A 6000-nucleotide genomic window follows, 5' to 3' on the forward strand; every position below is an offset into this window, starting at 1 on the left:
TTTATCTGACATTGCTGTCAAGTATCCCATCTCAGTGTTGAGGTGTAGTCCATATAGTACAGGCCTTTCAGATGGAAGCATTTCATTCATGTATTTATGGTATCCAGCATAATCCAGATTTGGTGGGGCCAAGAAACCTGGTGCCAGAGTCAGTGCTCCTTCAGTCTTCAGTAAAAGAATCAATAATGTTATCGATAATGCTGTCACCAGATCTCAAAACATTCTTCTGCATCTACAAAGTTTCAAAAATTTGTCTGGAGACTATGAAAATGACACCTATATGTTCTGATACAGTGGAACGGGGTTACCAAACTATTTTTAGGACCGTTACTATTTGCTCACACTTTTCTGACGTTCCCATTTTCTGCAGTGTTGAAATACTGTTGCTGCTTCCTTTTCCTTCAGGGAGGATGCCCTGAGTTTATTTTAAGGACTGCCGCTACTGAGGCGAGTGCATTTTAAGTACTGAATTTCTGCAGCCCCTCAGGAAACGAGCAAGGATCATTATGCCATTTTGCAGATGAGAGTCTGAGACACTCTGACAAGTGTCACTGGAGCCTCGACTCACCCGAACCCCCATCCCAACAATACGTGAGCCACAACATTAATTCTGCTTGGTGTGTTGTTAATACGCCGTGCTCATAATAACCTTGTAAAGAGGTTACAGGGAGCGACAGGTCAATGAGACGAGCAAGTGGAGTGTGGAAATGCAACAACACATGGCACTATGTGTGCAATTCTTAGCTTGTCAGAAACAGTGATCCCAATCCTCTTTCCACAGAAATGGTTGCTAGCTAGGATGTTTCTTCATGTGTTGATGTCCCTTCCTTTCTCTTCTGCCTAGCTGTTAACACCCAGGGAGCTGGAATGGAAAGGAAAAATATGCTTCTCCATTCCATCTCTCCAAATGTAGGAGCCTTGAGTGGGGTTTTGTACTGCTACTTTGGCCTCAGCGAGATAGGCAGTGGTGATAATTTTCATAGCAGAAAACATTAAGGTCTCATCAGCTCAATATTGAACCAAATACTAACTGCACCATTCCCGTAGAACAGGCAGGCCCTGCCCCGTCAGGATATTAAAGATAAGACTCAGGACTTGGGACCAAGTCAAGAATTAAGTAGCCAGACAGAGGGCTTTGGTGAGATGTACTCTTGGTGAGCTGCCCTCCTACTGATGGCAGGACAGAACAGCAGCTGTAGCAATCTTCACATTTATTTTCCAGGCTCCCCCATCTCCTGTGCTGTAGGAACTTCACTGGATACAAAGAGTTTCTCTAAACTTATTGTCACAGAGTTGTCAGGGATTTAAACCAGACTTACAAGTTGTTTTTGCTGAAAAATATTTCAGGCTCTAAGTGGTACTTTTCACAGGAGCTATTTCTTCCTAATGTAGGGTCCACTCCACAAAATCACAATAAAATTTAACGGCTTTTGGCATTTAGAACAGTCAACAACAAGCTGCTGCTCACAATAACACCAGTAAGCACTTATTTCTGAAGTCATTTTGGTTCTGCAACCAGCCATTTACCTGCGCCTGAACCCGCACCACTAACCTCACCCACAATAAGCTACGTCTTAGACACCACTTTGAAGTAGCGCCGAGGTTTTGAAAAAAGCCCTGTTATTCACCTCGAGCGGAAGATCAATTCTGTCAGACAATCTGTACTTACCAGTCTCTCTGCTGGCACTTAGAATGGTTTTACTGTATTCCTGGGAGTCGTGTACGCAGAGCGAGGCTGCGGGTCATGGGGGTCCACAGCAGGAACTCACCACCCTTCTGTCCTCACGACAGATCCCAGATGAGGTACAGCAAAGCTGACATACACTGGATTACTCTAACACACCTCATGGAATGAACTTGTGGCTAAAAGAACTCATCAGCAATGCAAACAGGTAAAAGAGAAGGTAACCTCCCCAGCGAACACAAAGCGCCAGCCCTGATGAACGGCATTGCCATCCTGTTTGCATCCATTTGGCTGCCAGTCAATGAACAATTTTCTGGTTTTGCCAGTCATTCAGGGCTCTAATATTTTCCAATTATTTCAAAAGGCTTGGGAAGATATCTCACTGTTTAAAATACCAGCGGATCCACGCTCGGGGTTGGGTCCCTAAACTTTCCAAAGGCCATACAAATAGCAGTGATTCTCCTCAGGTTTCACCACCTATACTTATTTTGCAATTATTTGAATGAAAGTTCAGGCTTGTGAAGGTTAATGGACTGCCTAAACTGGAAGCAGTAATTCTTTACTTATCCATAGGCTAGAGGCAGAGCCGGAGTTGGCAGGATGAGCTTCCCACCATGCCCCCGCGACCTCAGCTGTCATTTAGAGAAATCAGCCTCCGCCGAGGTCAGGAGTACAGTGGTGTTTAGCCTTTCCATCTCCATGGCAACTTACTCTTGGGCATCTTCTTCCGAGCAGTTACTTCCAATTGCCTTCATCTGAGCGTGGCTCTTTGACATATGAAAACCCACTCGTTGGGGCCGAGGAGGCACCAGCAAGCTCATCTCACTCGCCACGGAAAGGCAGGCTTCAGCTGCATTGCCAAGGGGGAAAAGTGCACTTTCCCCAAGTCAGCCAGGCTCCGCAAATGGCCTGCTCACATGTAACATGCTAATTTTCTTTCTTTTTTTTTTTTTTCCCCTCCTAAATATGCTTTTTACCTTTGGACAGTGAAAAATAACAAGTTTGGAAAGGGTACTTGAGAAATCTCTCGGCTGTTTTTAGCAAATTGTGTACAATCAGTTCTCTAAAGTGACTAGTTGAGCAACTTAGGAGAAGCAGCCAGTCGTGGGGGGTTTTATTATTTTTATATATATACACTCACATAGACCCCCCCATATATACATATTTTATATAAATGTATGCATACAAAAATAGATTGAAGTAGTTTCCATGCAAGACTTTTTAGAACTAAAGTTAAAGCAACATTTTCTTTTCGTATCCCTAAAAATTCTAACATTTATTTCTGATTAACAGCAGCTTTGGCACTCTTGCACCTTGGACTCATGGATGCTCCATATATACTGTTGTCCAGGACCAAAACTCAAGTGAAATTTGAATAATTCAGTATATATCAGCTGGTGATAATCTGACAAAGCTACAGAAACAGATGTGTGAGAGGGTAGTGGAAAATGAGAAACAGTCTTACAAACCGTTTTCCCTGTTTTGGAAACAGGAAAACACAAGGAAATGTATAACATTTCCATTCTATTATTTTTTCTGGAGAAAACAACATACAAACAGTGAATGTGAGTTTTGAGGATAGTGCCATTCTGGAATGCTGTAACTGGTGAGCCTATCACTTATGTTGGTTCAAGTGCAGTTCCGTAAAGGATACTTTCCCATGCCCACTCAGACCTTTCTGAACAGCGGCACCCTAAAAGAGAATAGTTTTATCAGGGAAATGGAGACCTAAATGTGCCATCCCCTAATGTCATTAAGCTGGCTATGCAAGCAGTGTTACAGAACACTGAATTCAAGTTGCCAGGTAAGGGTGCTTATGAAAGTATTTAAACAAGCAACATGCCAAGTCACAAACGCTTGCAGACAAAATCTGCTCATGATGAATCACCGTACTCATTACAAGTTGGAGAATTTATTCCCCCCCCCAGCCAGACAAGACCTTGCTACACAGGTGGGGCCGCATAGACGAGAAAGTCTGTGGTCTTCTCCACAAGGCTCCAGTTCCAAAAGATGACTTTGTCTTAGGTTAAACATACTATATACATGTGCAAGAGCTTTAGGCATGTATGAAAGTTCTTACCATGGGTGGGCTGATGAACTCTTGCAGATACGTACAGCAGAGCCCGCGGTCCCAGGCATCAGTGGTGTGGCCACCGTACATGAACTCACCAAAAAGGTAATGCAAGTCTTCCCGTGGAACCTACCCGGGGGAAAAGAACACACCACTGAATGAAACAAGTCAGCTTTCTGAAAGGCAAACCGAAGCTGCTCAGAGTAAATGCTGTTAAGAGAAACAAAAGGAATTCAAATCCTTCCTTTCAGAAAGCTTCACGGTTATATATTCGCATTGCTGGGTTTTGTTTGTTTAGCAAATAACTACACTGAAACACGGATTTCCTTTATTTCAGTCCAGTGAGAGGTATCTATAAATATCCGAGTAAAAATGCCAAGTTTGTGACTAAAATCCAGCAACGGTGTAAAGTGTATCATCTGAGCCTTATGTCATGTTTTCTACCTTATTCCTTATAAAAAGCTTTTAAGAGAAAAGTACATTTCCAAAACACCGCATGACACAAGAGAACATAACTCATTAACAAGCGCATGTATTTTCCCATACAGATCTTAAAAAACATAATCCTCATGAGTGACAGGAAGGTAGCCTACTGTGCCTTTCTTAGAGGAGAAATAAAAAACTTGTATCTGATTGCAGTCTTTTATAGCTCCTCACTAGGAAACACTCAGTAACTGAAATTGTACATTATTCGAATTTGGGATGTATTCAAGAACTTCGGTAAAAATTGAATTAATATTAATCCCATTACTACCACATCATGTAAGCATTATGTTTATTGTAGGACTCTAGTCATAATGCTGCTGTTATAGCATCTGATTAACAGTGGTAACACATTTTATTCAAGGAACTACTGTCTTTCTCTTTTATTTGGCTTCACAGAGTTTGCAGCTTCTTTTTGCTACCCTTTGGTTTGCAAAATATGCCAGTTTGTGATGAAGCCTTTCCAGACAGGAACCTTCATGCCCTTGGGGGCAGTATTTGCCTCCCAACAGTTCAAGTAAAAACTTAATTATAGGCTTTAAGTATTGCATGATGTGACAGAACAGAACAAGTAAAATAGCTGCAGCTATTCCAGCCTGCTTGCTACAAGTTTATTTCAATTTGAATATGTGAAACTCTACTCCATCGTTCTTTTAAACTGGTTTGAAGAGAATGAAAAAAAGAAGAAAAAAAAAAAAGGCCACTGGGGTATAATATGCAATGCTGCATGCTGGTGATGAGAAGCCTGAACAGAGAATCCCTGTGAAAAATGCCAGCAACTTGGATTTAGAATGAAACATTCTTGCAGCTAGAATAAACCTCCTTTTCTCTTTGTTGGCAACAGAAATGCATTTAATGTTTTTCTAATTTCATATATATTTATGTCAAGAAATGGCTTTTTCCTTTGTCTTGTAGAATAGTATATCAATATTCTAACAGTACAAACTCATTCAGCTGCACACTTCTGGGGCCATTGATTACACTGGAATAATCTAAGCTTGTGATATAAAAGGGACGTTTCTGGTAGTGTGAGAAAACTGAGGGGTTTGCATTAGATATATTTTGGGCTGTCAGGTTTGCATAATTGCCATTGTACTCTATAGAAAACTCGCCTGTTTTACTGAAAAACCCACTGAGCTGTTGCTCAGTGGATGGATACGGTGAGGCTGGAGTCCTCACAACATTGAACGACAACTCCAAGAACATGCATAGGGAGTTCGGAAGGCAAAGGGGAAGAGCAGGACAATGAGGCAGGATCAGGCATCCTGCACTTAGGCCGAGGAGACCTTACCTAGCAGAGGTTAGTGTGGTGGAGTTTGTCTTAGCAACAGGAAAACAGGTTAAGTCAAACTGAGATGCAAGAAGATTTAATATTCACAGGGAAGCACCATGAACTGGTGCAAGTGATGATGGAGTTAGGGCAATTTCCACTAGCTGATGGGCTAGATCAAGCTTCCCAGTTTATGCTTTCTGGTCAATCCCTAATTGTCTTAAACAAAGTTGTCCCCAAAGGATACTCAAGTGGGAGATTGTGTGTATGTATATATACCCATATATATATACACACACACATATATACATGTGTATATTATATATATATACACACATACACACACAAAGTCATAGACATGTTTATATACATAAGCAGTCACATTTTAAAAACCTATTATCTCTTTTCTCTCTCCAATATCTATGTTAAACAAATGCTTATAAAGCCAGAGGGTAATGAATCACTAACCAATACAATGAGAAGGGCCAATAA

The sequence above is a fragment of the Egretta garzetta genome, unplaced genomic scaffold (genome assembly GCF_000687185.1).
Source record: "Egretta garzetta isolate BGI_Z169 unplaced genomic scaffold, ASM68718v1 scaffold94, whole genome shotgun sequence".
Lineage (NCBI taxonomy): Eukaryota > Metazoa > Chordata > Aves > Pelecaniformes > Ardeidae > Egretta > Egretta garzetta.